The 14,513-nt window shown below is 54.2% G+C and overlaps 1 long non-coding RNA gene across 3 annotated transcripts; it reads left to right on the forward strand.

The window, feature by feature from the left end:
* The first annotated feature begins 1,690 nt into the window (after positions 1 to 1,690).
* On the forward strand, positions 1,691 to 10,026 carry LOC108581176. Of its 3 annotated transcripts, none has more exons than XR_002515930.2 (3): positions 1,691 to 5,217; positions 7,461 to 8,597; positions 8,936 to 10,026. It is a non-coding gene; the product is annotated as an uncharacterized LOC108581176 (long non-coding RNA). The 3 variants fall into 3 exon arrangements; XR_002515932.2 differs by lacking the exon at positions 1,691 to 5,217 and having other exon boundaries at positions 6,262 to 7,953; positions 8,160 to 8,597; XR_002515931.2 differs by lacking the exon at positions 1,691 to 5,217 and having other exon boundaries at positions 6,262 to 7,552; positions 7,704 to 8,597.
* The last annotated feature ends 4,487 nt before the right edge of the window (positions 10,027 to 14,513 follow it).

Below are 14,513 nucleotides of genomic sequence, written 5' to 3' on the forward strand. Positions count from 1 at the left end.
TCCACCACCACTTGGTGTGGGCAGTCCTTTGGTCTGTAGCCATTCTAGTGGCTATGTGTCTCTCTGTGGTGTTAGTTTGCGTTTCTCTAGTGACTGATGATGTTGAGCATCTTGTCCTATGGTCATCAGCCATCCAGATATATTCTGCAGCAAAGTGTCTATTAAAATCTTTTACCCATTTAAAAGCTATGGACTTGCGGGAGAGATGGCTGACACCTGTAATCGCAGCACTTTGGGAGGCTGAGGCGGGCAGATCACCTGAGATCAGAAGTTCGAGACCAGCCTGGGCAACATGGCAAAACCCCGTCTCTGCTAAAAATACAAAAAATTATCCGAACGGTACATGCCTATAATCCCGGCTACTTGAGAGGCTGAGGCAGGAGAATTGCTTGAACCTGGGAGTTGGAGGTTGCAGTGAGCCAAGATCCCATCACTGCACTCCAGCCTGGGTGACAGAGCGAGACTCTGTCTCCAAAACAAACAAACAACAACAACAAAGTTATGGACTTTTCGTGTATCCTGATATGCTGATTACCTGATATGCTAATTACCTGATATGCTGATTAATTTTTTTCTTAAAGGTAACTATTACCCTGACTTTTACCATGGTAAGTTGATTTTGCCTGTTTTTATATTTTATGTAAATGGAATTATATAGTATGCATGCTTCTAAATCCGTTGTCTTTTACTTACGTTTGTGAGATTTTCCCAAATCATGGTATGTTATGAGAAAAGTAAAGAACTTTAGGCTGAGGAATGCAAGTCCCTTTAATGATCAGGCCCAGAGAGACCGTAGAATGAGCGGCAGCCACATGCTCCTCCTTGCTTTGAATTGTGTACTCGACTCTTCAAACTGTGGGCTGTTGCCACAAGTAGCTGTAAATTAAGCTAGTAACGCCACACTGGACACTGTGACCCACACCCTACCTTGTAACACGGTACAGCCAATCACTAATCAATGTTATTTCTGTAGATTAATGAGAATTCTTTTTTCCTTTTTTTTGAGACGGAGTCTCGCTCTGTCACCAGGCTGGAGTGCAGTGGTACGATCTCGGCTCCCTGCAACCTCCACCTACTAGGTTCAAGCGATTCTCCTACCTCAGCCTCCCGAGTAGCTGGGATTATAGGCATGGGCCACCACGCCCAGCTAGTGTTTTGTAGAGGCAGGATTTCGCCATGTTGCCCAGGCTTGTCTTGAACTCCTGAGCTCAGGTGATCCACCTGCCTCGGCCTCCCAAAGTGTTGGGATTACAGGCATGAGCCACTGCGCCTGGCCAGATAATTCTTGATATAACTTTTTATCAGCCCACTCCTTGTTCCCTTTTGCCTTTAAAAATCCACTTTTAATGGTTGCTAATCAGAGTGTATATTCGGGAAACTTGAATGTGTGCTCCTGGGCCACAATCCTCAGGTTTGGCCCAAATAAACTCTCTACTTGTATTAATTTTGCCTCAGTTTCTTCCTTTTGGGTTAACAGTTATTTCTAGTTTATTCATTCTCATTGCTGAATAATGGCCCATTATGATAGCACCATCGTTTATTTAGTAGTCTGTGGGCATTTGAGTAATTTTACTTTAGGGCAATTGTAAATAGCGCTGCTGTGAGCTTGTGTGCACATGTCTTTTTTTTTTTTTTTTTTTTTTAAGACAGAGTTTTGCTTTTGTTGCCCAGGCTGGAGAGCAGTGGTGCGATCTTGGCTCACTTCAGCCTCCATCTCCTGGGTTCAAGTGATTTTCCTGTCTCTGCCTCCTAAGTAGCTGCGATTACAGGCACCTGCACCATGGGCATTTTCACACGCGGGGGCCACACCGAGGGACCCTGTTGCTAATCAGTGTGGCCAACGTTGTCGTCTTTAGGCTAGTGAAACGAGAAAGGATGGAGGAAGAGGTGAGTGTCAAGATTGGAAACCAGGACCAGGGAAGGGGCGAGGGCCAGGTAGGGGACACCAGGGGTGGGGAGTGGCGACCACAGGACAAGTGAGCCAAGGTGTTTAGTGCTAGCTCTGTGGCCGACACCATTGCAAAAGCATTCGGAGTCTCTATTGGGGGGGATTTAACTTAGGCACACGTGTAATCACTTACGTGTGTACGGGCATCCTGGTGACTTGTGGAATTGGTGTGAAGCTGTGCAGTATTTACTGCTGTTGCCCAGTTACATCTTTGTGGTGGGTTGAACAGACATGAAAGGACCATGTTGGGAAGGTGGCATCTAACTGCCCTTGTTACTCAGGGACATCCTTTCCCACACCCAAGATGCTTTTCCATGTCAGAGGCAGAAGCGAAGTGGGACAAGGTTTTCTTTCCCTGTGACATCAAGCCCGACTCCGTCATGATTTCCTTCCACGAGGAACAGGTAGTCTTGGCAGCCGAGTTCCCGATTCAACCTGCTCTGCATTCAACCTCCACTTTTCTGAACCTCGAAATGTCTACATCTTTCTGAAGACAGGCTGACTCTTCAAGAGTCCCAGCGCAGTGTTTTCCCTACACCAGAAGTGTTAAGCTCAGGTACCGCCAGGGGCCAGCCGTGTAGGTGAGGCTGCTGCAGAGGTGGAGGTGGTGAGCGTCGGGGTGGGTGCACCAGTTGCACCCTGCAGGAGCGCCAGCTGGGGATGCCTGAGGAGAAGCTCAGAGTATGGATTTTTATGTGAAATCCCCCGTTAAGAAAAAAGTTGGAATAGCAGCCCAAAGAAAACACACCTTCCTGCTAGGCCACTACTTTGCAATCTCTGTTCTAAATATTTTAGGGAAAAGCCCCACAGCCCCTTCCGATGGTCCCGTCTGCGTGCAGGGAGCAGGCACTCTTTGTAGGAATGACCTCCATGGGGAAGGGACTATTCCACTCACCCTAGCAGTGGAGGCTTCACTGGCTCTCCCCAGGCACAGGCAGCTGTGTGCAGCTTCCGTGTAAAGCCTCTGTATGCAGCCTCTCTGTGCAGTTTCTGTGCGGCTTCTGTGAGAAGTCTTTGTGTGCAGCTTTTGTGTGCAGCCTCTCTGTGCAGCTTCCATTGCGCGGCCTCTGTTTGCAGCCTGTGTGCAGCCTGTGTTTGCAGCCCGTGGGCAGCCTCTGTGCACGGGCTCCCTTGTGCAGGCCGTGGACTCTGTGCACGGCCTTTTTACAGCATCCTTTCTGCCCTGCTCTGACCTGTTCTGCCTCACCTACTGTCATTGTCAAAGGGTTTCAGCAGGTGCCCCCTCCTCACTTCCCAGTCCTGGGATCAGAAACTTCAAGGGGGTGTGTCTGCTGCAGGGTGGGCAGGTCGGTGGGCCCCTGGTCTCTCCCCTGGATGCAGGACCATAAGGTAAACGTGTGTTTTTGGGCTGTGGTGTCTCAGCTGGGGACTGTCCTCTGCTGGCCTGTGACCATGGGGCATGGTCTCTGCAAACCCCTCTTGGACCCTGCCTTAGGGGCCGTAGGGGGAGGCAGTGAGACTGGAGGGCTGTGGAGGTCAAAGCAGCTCCATGTTGGATGTGAATCTGCCATGTTGGCTTCTGATTAACCCCTATTCTGGGAAGGCCTCTAACGTTTCCAGTTTATTGATTGTTCCTTGTATAGGAGCAGATACTTACTCTAAATCCTGCCACTGGATCAAACAGTCTTAAGGTTACCATCCTTCAGTTGTCTCTTCTGAGTCACCCCTCCCTATGGTCTATGAGCCCTGGGTCTGGGAGTGATGGGGCAGGGATCCACCATCTCGTCTCACTGTCGTCTGAGACACAGACCTGGCTTCTGTCCGTAAGTCACTATTAGATATTTCTTTTAAAGAAACTGAACATGTCGGCCTCTTTCTTCAGCAGCTTCCTCGGACTTTGGGGTGGACTTGCACACACCTGCCTACGGTGGAATGACAGAGGACTTTGGGGTGGACTTGCACACACCTGCCTACGGTGGAATGACAGAGGACTGGTGGCTTCCAGTTTGCTTCCTGCTCCTCTGAGCGCCACCCCCCAGCAGCCACACTTCTACCAGCAGTGCAGGCAGCTCCGGGCTCCTGCCTGCTCAGCCCAGCCCACCCCTGGCCAGCCTCACTGCATCATCCTCCTGTGTGGGGCCCTCAGAGTCTGGGTCTTAGCCCCGTGGGGTCCCTCTTCCAGCTCCTGGGAAATCAGCCCCAGCTGGGACCCAGGAGATTCTCCAAGTGTAGAGGTGTGCGTGGTGGGGAGTGTGGTATTGCAGAGTGAGGGGCCCTGGAAGACACATGACGGGGGCTGCCTTGGCTGCCTGGTGTGAGCCCTGCAGGAGGCAGGAGGAAGGGGATACCCCGCGAGGCTCAAGGGGCATCAGAGCAGCGAGGACCTGGACTCACCCCTGGGGAGGGCCAGGGAGGGAGCGAGACCCGGAACGAGCTGAAGGCTGAGTGTGCAGGCAGAGAGGGTCTGGCTGAGCCCCCCAGGCTCAAATGCGAGTCATTCTATGCCCCAAGAGTGGCAGAGGGAGGCCAAGTGATCCTCTGGGGGAAAAGAACCCCGGGGAGACGGGCAGAAGTGACCCCGCAGAGCCCCCACCCCAACGGACGACGGAGGCTCTGTGGACGCAGGCAGGTGTGTAACAGCCAGCCCTTCAGGTGAACTAAAGAAAGCAGCCTGGATGTGTGGCATTTGCCAACTTCTGTGGTGTAAACACTGCCCAGGGCTGACCTCCCACTGCACTGTAATGCCCCTGAGGGTGGAGCTGGGGGCGATGCTGGTGTCTCTACTGCATGGCGCTGCCACCACAGACTCAACAGCTAATTGCAACAGTTGTGAAATAACTGGGAGCTGAGGGCTTGTAACTATTACCCTTGCTTTAATAGAGTTTACTTCATGGTAAGTTTATCTGATGCAATTGTGATAAAGGCAGCATTGAACGCCCGGCTTGTGCATTCCCAGAGCTCTAATGACTGGCTCTGAAAGCTCACACGGCAACTCCAGCACACCCCACGGAGGCCCCTTGCACGATGATATCCTTTCCTGTCCTGGATGGGCAGGTGACGTCAGGGATCTGGTGGCCTCCTGTCCGCCTCCCCGCCTCTGCAGCACATCATAGACCCTGAGATTCAGCTGCCGTGCCTGGGGGAGCTGAGATCCAGTGTGTGCCACGGGGGCAGGTGGAGATGAAAGCCATTGGTGGAATCGTGAAGGCAGTGCTGTTTCCCACACACCAGAGCTGGAGGACACTCCCAAGGGCCTGAGCTGCAGGTGTTGGGTCCAACTCACCTCAGGCCGACCTTCAGCGATGCAGGTTGGTTCCCCCTCCTCGGCGGGGTCAGATGCGTCACTGTACCTCCCAGGTGTATGGGGGTTCTCTTTAAAGAAGCCTCTGCACCCAGCACTTTGGGAGGCCGAGGCGGGCAGATCACGAGGTCAGGAGATCAAGACCAGCCTGGCTAACATGGTGAAACCCTGTTTCTACTAAAAATGCAAAAAATTAGCCGGGCGAGGTGGCGGGCACCTGTAGTCCCAGCTACTTGGGAGGCTGAGGCAGGTGAATGGCGTGAACCCGGGAGGCGGAGCTTGCAGTGAGCCGAGATCACACCACTGCACTCCAGCCTGGGTGACAGAGCGAGACTCCGTCTCAGAAAAAATAAAAAAGAAGAAGCCTCTGCAGACATTTCTTCCTTGACAACAGCCAAAGCTCTAGGAATCCTGGTGTCTGGCACCACCCTGAAGAGTGAGGGAAAGGACCCCAAATGGGCCCAGCCGGACTGTGAGAGGACAACCCGCAGGGCCCCGGGCACCCGCCCTCCCCTCCCCGACCCTGGAGAGGCGGCTTGGCCTTCCCCTCTTTCACAGGACTCTCCTCCTGCCCTTTCGTGGGCGCCTGCCCACCCCACCATGCGAACAGCCCAGACTCAGCCCTCATAAAAGGGCTGGAAGCAACCTTAAAGTGAAAACGTTTTCACTCAGCACTTCCTTCCAGAAATTCATCCAAGAAAAGCAATCAGAGGTGTGTGTGAAGATTTATATTGTGGCCGGGCGCGGTGGCTCAAGCCTGTAATCCTAGCACTTTGGGAGGCCGAGACGGGCGGATCACGAGGTCAGGAGATCGAGACCATCCTGGCTAACACGGTGAAACCCCGTCTCTACTAAAAAGTACAAAAAAAAAAAAACTAGCCGGGCGAGGTGGCGGGCGCCTGTAGTCCCAGCTACTCGGGAGGCTGAGCCAGGAGAATGGCGTAAACCCGGGAGGCGGAGCTTGCAGTGAGCAAAAATCGGGCCAGTGCACTCCAGCCTGGGTGACAGAGCGAGGCTCCGTCTCAAAAAAAAAAAAAAAAAAAAAAAGATTTATATTGTAACAGCATTGTTTGTAATGGTGGAAAACATTGGAGACTATCTAGACGTTTAAAATAGAGGATGCCTTATGTAAGTTATTGTACATCATTCTCATCGCATATCCAGCAGGCATTAAAAATAATGCTGTAATGTGTGCAAGGACGTCTGAACGAAGATATCATTACGGCGTGATTTGTAATAAAAGACTAAGATAAATGTCTGTTGATAGCGAATTGCTTAAACAAATTACGAGGCCCCTATACAGTAGCACAGGCTGAAGCCATTAAAAATAATGAGGGTTCTGTAAGGTCCCGTGCACTTGTTCCTGTATAGACTATCTTTGAATTTTTTTTTTTTTGGGACAGTCTAGCTCTGTCTCCCAGGCTGGAGTGCAGTGGTATGATCATGGCTCACTGCAGCCTTGACCTGCCGGGCTCAAGCGATCTTCTCCTACCTTGGCCTTCCAAGACGCAGGGATTACAGGCACACACCACCATGCCCGGCGGAAACTATCTTTGGAAAGACCTTTTAGAGCAGGTGACCGCGGCAGCCTTTGAGGGCTAACATGGAGACATTGTGGCCAAAATGACAAAGAAGAAACCTCTTTTCCTCCCCACTGTGTATTTTATACTCTACACTTTTAAACCACAGACATGTCTTATTTTGGGGACATAAAAGCAAAAAACTAAAAAAACCAAAAAGGCCCTAGAGCCCAGTGCACACAGACGTTGTCCTGGGGTGAAAGCACTTTGGCCGTGGTGGGAAAATGCCAGCCCTACCAGCCCCAGCGTCCTCTTTTGTAAAACGTTCGATTTCAGCTGGGAAATAAAGTTTTAGGGTTACAGGTCTTCATCTCTGATTCTGCAGCCTCAACACCCACTGTTTCCTGTGTTTTAAAAGAAAAGAAACTTTTCCTAGTTTAGCATGGCTTTCTTTAGGTTTTCTGAGAGTCCTTGCAGCTCCTGTCCCGTTTCCTGTCACTAACCTCTGTCATTACCACGGTACATTCGTCACAGTTAATGAGTTTGCATGGATACATCACTCTTAACCCATGTCCACACTTCAGTCACACTTTATTAGTTTCCCCAACGTCCTTTTACTATCCCAGGCTCCCACCCACGATCCCATGTGACATTCAGTCATTGTGTCTCCTTGGGCTGCTCTTGGCTGGGACTGTTTCTCAGACTTTCCTTGCTTTGATGACCTTGACAGTTGTGAGGAGGCCTGGCCAGGTGTTCCGTGCATGGTCGCTCCGTTGGGATTTGTCCAGTGCTTTGCTCCTGATTCGCCTGGGGTGTACAGAGGTAAGGTGGCTGTCTCTCACGGTGTATTGAGGGCCCCTGTCATGGATCGGACATCATGGCTGACATTGACCTTGATTCCTGGCTGAGCCTGGTTGCCGGGTTTCTCCACTCTAAAGTGACTGCTCCTTTTTCCATTCTGTGCCCCTTGAAGTCGCCATGCGGAGCCTCGATCCGTGTCTCCAGTAAAGATGGTGAGAGTGGTCCCTGCTGGTGGTGCTGCCCAGAGGGAACGGTGCTGTCGGCTGCCCTGGCTCTGTCCTTCCCTGTGGCTGCACGATTGAGTCACGAGCCTACACTTCTGCACACCCTTGGCTATTCACTGGTTCTTTATCTGTGGCTTTCACCGCATGTCCTGGGGACAGAGTTCCAGAAAGGATGGCCCATCCTCGTTTGTGTGTGAGGTATGTCGAAGGAAAAATAAGGCTGGACATCATTATTTAGGCCTTTGGGGGAAAGTTTTTGAGTCTTCTGTATGCAAGAATCAAGATGTATAATTCAGCAGCTGAAATCTCGGTCTTACTTTCACGTCTGGAAATGAATTATTATATATATACATGCAAATGAAGGAAGGTGACTTTTTTTTTATCCCTGTTCCATTTCTCTACAGGACAGTTTCTACCACATTCAGCTGAGCGTGCAGGGTCACATCACATTTTCCCTTTCTCTGAAGTTTATATTTTATTTGAATTCTGATGGGCGTTTGTCACCCCTCTCCATTTGGAATGACACCATCAGAACCCACTGTCTTTTGACATCTGCACCCCATTCCTTATTTATATGAGATTCCCCAAAGGCAGATGTTATGGAGCAGAAAATTGGTTTCGGAGCAGACTTTCTCCATGAATTTTCAGGACGACTGTTGCATCAAATGCCCGTTAGTAGAAATGGAGTGTCTTAGGCTGTTCTCTGCTGCTGTAACAGAATATCACAGATGGTAATTTATCAAGACGAGACATTTCCTCTGCTTATGTTTCTGGAGGCTCCGTGCACATGGTACTGGCCTCTGGTGTGGTCATCCTGTGGTGGAAGGGTGGAAAACAAGAGGGTGAGTGATTGCAGAGCCTGGCCTCCTCTCCTCTCCTCTCCTCTCCCCTCCTCTCCTCTCCTCTCTTCCCTCCTCCTTCTCCCCTCCCCTCCCCCATCTCACCTCCCCTCCCCACCCCCTCAACTGCGTTAGTCCAGGGGCTGCCTGGGGGAGTGGGGATCCCAGAGCCACCTGCCCCATCCCCTGGTGGCCATGGGTCTGCTCCACCTTCCTCCTCCCCCAGTCTGGGCCCCACCTCTTCCCTTGCCCCATCCCCACTGGAGGCCATGGGGTCTGCTCCACCTTCCTCCCGCCCCAGCCTGGGCCCCAACTGTTCTCCTGCCTCCCCCATCCTTTAGAAGCAGAGGAGGCCATGAGGATCCAGCACCCACAAGTGAGCTCTGCGCACCCTTCCCAGGGAGGGGAGAGGAACCCCCACCTGATGTCACCCTCTTTCAATGATAAGGCTCTTAGTGTGTGATTAAGATTGTTCTTGAGCAGTTCTTGACCATCACCCACGACTCTCCTGGTGTCCACTGCAACCATCTAAACCCAGAAGCCCTGGCAGGTGCCACGCGACCTGTGTCTCGGGGACTGAGCCCAGGTGTGCAGGTTCAGGCCCTTGATGGGAAGTGCCAGAGACAGATATCAGCAACTGATGCAGAAACTAACCCACAGGCAGGGCACCACGAGGTCCAGGCTTCGGGACACAGGCCCTTCCGAGCCTCCCTCCCCCACCCGAGGTTCCAGCGTCATCACCACGGAGGCAGTCCCGGGTGCAGCAGGGACATTTATGTCCTAACCAGCAGGATAGAGGGGCACGTGGCTCCCTCGGATAAGTCAGGGCTCTCCCTGGAGAAGAAGACAAGGACATGTGGTGAGCACACACTCAGGCAGCGCCAGAGCCCAGCACTAGAGCCAGGTTCACTCCGCTCTTCTCCACAGCGCTGAAGCACACCATTGTGTCACCACGGTTTTCTTGGTGTGACAAGTAATTTTTTCTAAATACCCAAGTGCCACAGATTGGGAATGTTTTACTTTTTAATAAATGAAAGGTCATTAGAGTAATTGACGGTGGGTGACTTCACCTTTGCTGCATTCAAACTCGCTGTGTCACCAGAGAGGAGGGCTGGGGCCACACTGGCAGGCTTCAAACTCGCTGTGTCACCAGAGAGGAGGGCTGGGGCCACACTGGCAGGGCGAATGCCTGGCTTGGCCATCCACAGTCAGGAGAGGGCGAACAGCTGGGGGCAGTTCTCTGCGGAGCATCAGAAACCCTGATGCCAATCAGCGGATGCCCGGGAATGTGTTGGCTCACATCGTGAGGAAATCTAGGTTATTCTAGCTGGTTTCAGGTTTGGCTGCATTCTGGCCTCTAGAGACGTCTCTCTCTCTCTATCGCTCCATCTCTGTTTCTGTCTCTGTCTCTCCCCTGCTCCTCCTTGCTCGCTCTCTCTCTCTCCTGGTCTCTCTCTTTCTCTCTCTCTTCCCTGCTCTCTGCTCTCTTTCTCTCTCTCTTTTTTTTTTTTTGACAGTCTTGCTATCTCCCCCAGGCTGGAGTGCAGTGGCCTGTTCTCCGCTCACTGCAAGCTCCGCCTCCCGGGTTCACACCATTCTCCTGCCTCAGCCTCTCAAGTAGCTGGGACTACAGTCATCTGCCACCGCGCCCAGCTAATTTTTTTTTTTTTTTTTGTATTTTTAGTAGAGAAGGGGTTTCACCGTGTTAGCCAGGATGGTCTCAATCTCCTGACCTCGTGATCCTCCCACTTTGGCCTCCCAAAGTGCTGGGATTACAGGCATGAGCCACCGCGCCCGGCCTCTTTTTTTCTCTTTCTCTCCTGCTCTCTCCTCTCTCCTGCTCTCCCTCTTGCTCTCTCTCTCTCTCTCTCTCCCCCGTGCTCTCTGCTGCACTCACTCTCTCTGGCTCTTAGCTCTTCCCTCCTGCTGCTTCCATCTCAGGCCCCACATGCTGTCCCCTGGAATCCCCTCTGACTGTGACCCCATCAATGCTGCAGCACCTCCCAGCTCACCTGTGCTTAAGAAACAGCACACGCCTTCCCCAATAGCTTCTGCAGTGGTCCTTATCTTGCTCTGCTTGGCCCTGATGGGGTCATGTGACCCCTACCCCACAGAGTGCTGTCCTAGGGAGGCTGTGCCTTTACTCTGCGGCCCGGTCACATGATTCACGTGTGTGAAAAGGCAAGGGCCCCACCCGGCCCACAGGGACTGGACGTGGGGAGGGGCAGCCCCCCAGGGAGAGCCAAGAGCATCATGGGAGGGAGGGAAGGTGCTGGGGAGGAGCCTCGTGTCCGCGTGGTGGGTCCTTCCCGGCAGAGCCGTCCGTCCTGGTGTTCGGGGGCTGCCGTCTCTATTCACGCCCCCAGGGAACCTGTCTGGGCTGGTTAGAGTCCGCGTCAGCCCCAGGAGTGTGTGTGCTGCACACCTGGCCGCGTCCGTCCTGCACACGCAGCAGCAGAAAGGCGGAAAGCCCTGGTCTGTTTCACACCTGAGTGAAAAATTAAGTCTTTTCATCCGTGAGGACTTCAGTGGTAACGACCCAGGCCGCTGGACTCCCGAGGGGGCTTCCGTCTGCTCCATCACTCAGGACCCCAACCCCAGAGCTGGGACGGGGCAGGCCCTGACTTTTCCTGCAGTGCGTCTGCCACAGTTTATTGCCCAGGATTAATGCTGCTTGTGACTGAGAGCGTGCAGAGAGACCAAGACAGACATGGACCAGGGCGGCTCTGCTCCCAGCTTCGCGAACGCTGGCACCTGCATCTGGAAGGGAAGCCCTGCAGGCTGGGATTCGGGAACGGGGGCGCTGGAGCTTCCCGGGAGAGGCGGGCAGGACTCCCCGACCTGGTGTCCACTGCAACCATCTCAACCCAGAAGCCCTGGCAGGTGCCGCGTGACCCGTGTCTCGGGGACTGAGCCCAGGTGAGCCGTCAGAGGCAAGAGCTCAGCTCCAGGTCAGGCAGGCCTGCGGCTGGATTCCACACCACAGCCGTGCGGCTCTGGCCTCAGTTTACCCACCTGTAAAATGCAGATGACTGTCGTATTGACATGATTGCCTCAGAAGGTGAATGAGGCCGTCCTGTGAAGACGGCGCGGACACATCCCAGCTCTCGATCACGATGGGCAGTGCTAATGTAATACAACAACGTGAGGTTGGGAGCTGCTGTTCACCCCACCCGGGACGTTTCTGCTGATTGTTTTGAAGCCCCACAGTGAATCTTCCCTTTTCCCCGATCCTAAATCTCTCCCGCTGCTGCAAAGCTGCCCTGAGACACGCGCAGGAGGTGGGTTCTGGAGCCCTGTTGCCCGGCCAGCTGGAGGGACAGAGCTCCAGGTCAGGCACCCCTGCATCCCCTCCCTACGCTCCCGCCCCTCAGCCCACGTCCCACAGTCCAGATCCCGCACCTCCCCCTCCCCTTTCCGTTTTCCTCCCATAAGACCCACCTCTTCTGCCCCTCCCTGGCCTCCACCCCCTGCTCAGGGTTCAACACTGACCTCTGCTTCCCTCCACGTTTCCCTCCTTCTTCCCTTGGCCCCTGTCATCCACAGCAGACGCCCCTCAGCTGCCGCCCCACCTCCTGCTCCTGACCCAGCTGGCCGCCCGCATCCTGTAAGGACCCTGCTCCTGACCCAGCTGGCTGCCCATGTCCCGTGAGGACCCTGCTCCTGGACCCAGCAATATGTGTCCTCCCACTTCTCTCCCTCTCATTGGCCCCTCCCAGGAGCCCCTTTCCCAGTGTCATCTCTTGGCTCCAGCTTCTTCCAACCAAACCCTGAACTCCATCCAGAGCGGAGCTGCTGCCCTGCTCCAGAGTCCATCTGGTCAACCCAAGTCAGCCCCTGGGACCCACCCCTGCGGGGCAGCCACATCCCAAGTGGGGAGAGCGCGGTTGGCTCATCCAGGACACATGCTTACTAGCTTGTTCTATGTGATCGGGGATTGGGTCTGGGGGGCCTGTGGGGTTTGGGTCCCAGGGTGACTCTCACCTGACCCACCCCACCTGCCGGCCGCCAGTCACACGGGCTGTGCAGACGTGACTGTATGTTCCTCCCAGGCCACTCTGTTGTCCTCAGTGAGGCCATGCTGGGGAGGTGACAGTGATCACAGATGGGGCATGTGTGGCATTGTATCCCCATGTGTGACGCGTGTCCTCTGTTAGGAGCTCAGGGTGTGGGTGCCATCATGTCTCCATATGTGACCTCACGTCCTCTGCACAGAGCTTGGGACACTGGTGCCATCGTGTCCCCACCTGTGACCTCATGTCTTCTGTGCAGAGCTCGGGACACTGGTGCCATCGTGTCCCCACGTGTGACCTGATGTCCTCTGCTCTGAGCTGGGACACTGGTGCCATCGTGTCCCCACGTGTGACCTCATGTCCTCTGCGCAGAGCTGGGACACTGGTGCCATCATGTCTCCACCTGTGACCTCATGTCCTCTGTACAGAGCTCGGGGTGTGGGTGCCATCGTGTCCCCACGTGTGACCTCATGTCCTCTCTACAGAGCTCAGGGCTGTCCTCTCATGGCCGCTCCTAGACGGTCAGGCCCTGTGTTCCAGGAGGCTTCTACAGTGACTGTCCCGGGTGCTGCCGTCACTAACCCAGCCTAAGAGCAATAAAGCCACCTGCCCTGGCGTGGAGAATGTGTGGGTTGCTATGCACCAGTCGCCATGGCACCAGCACTTGTCACTTCAGGTCGGATGAGTGTCTGGAGAACAGTGAGCAGCGTCAAATGGTCAGGGGCCCAGGGTGCCTGAGGAGGTCAGCCTCTGCCCAGTTCTCTGCGGGGAAACCTGTGGGGCTGTCCTGGGCCCCACGGAGCTCACAGTCACCCTGGGGAGTAGGGAAGAGGGGCCCAGGAGGCCTTCTCATCTGGGACAGTCCTGGAAGAGGCCCCTTGGGGACACACATGGGAAGTTAAGTCCAAAAATAGGGCATCCAGCAGCCAGACTGAACCAGGACCTTAAGAGAAGAGACAGCTGTCCCCGGAAGTCCTGCACTGTGGCTGCTCCATCCACCGGCCAAGTGGAGCATCCTGGACCACTCACAAGGAGCTGTGCTCTTCATGACTTTAATGCAACCTGTCACCGTCGTTGTGGGTGATCACTAACACAGCATAGCAAGGCAGGGAGACTACAGGGTGAGGAGTTTCTGCAGAAGACGTTGGAACCAGGAATGTGCACAGACACCATGAATGTGAATTGTAACCTCAAAGGGAAGGCACAGGCAGCCCAGCAAAAGCAGCAGCTGATGGGAGCTCGCGGCGAGCCCACCTCTCCTCCAAGTGGCGAGAGACCCCAGAGGAGAGGCCCGGGGTGTCGGCCCCCCTGGAACAGAGAGAAAGATGCCTGCGTGGACGGGTGCCCAGAGGTGTGGACAGCAGGGTCCCCATTCTGACCGCGGCAGGACAAGCTCGGGTTCAAGCTCCTCAAGGAAAGCTTTAAGCTCATCCCCAGCTTCTGAGCAGGTGCAAGCCAGTCCCAGGGACGTTTTGTTCCATTCCCTGCTCTCCAGGGGAGGCGGGTGGGGAAGGGAGGAAGACAGAGGCCTCTCCCTCCTCCCTGCACAGCCTCAGACCTTCCAGCCAGAAGCAGTGGCATCTGATAACGATGATGACTACGCTAATAATTATTAGCATTATGAATTAATAGGCAGGGAGCCAGTGAAGTGCAGGGGCTGGGGGAGCTGCAGCACAGAGTCCAGGAGAGTCCATCCCGGCCCCGCTCCTGAGCCCGGGTGACCTTGGGCCAATCCCCCAAGGTCAGCCATTCTGTTGGTTTCCATCACCTCTAAATTGCAGTTCCCAGGGAGCACAAAATGAGAAAAAGCGCTTAAAACCCTGAGCATGGATGGTTCCTGCCTCAGGGCTGTGAGCTGCTGCCACCATTAGTCCTGAGAAAGCCAGTGGGGCGGGGGCTCCACCCA

The sequence above is a fragment of the Papio anubis genome, chromosome 9 (assembly GCF_008728515.1).
Source record: "Papio anubis isolate 15944 chromosome 9, Panubis1.0, whole genome shotgun sequence".
NCBI lineage: Eukaryota > Metazoa > Chordata > Mammalia > Primates > Cercopithecidae > Papio > Papio anubis.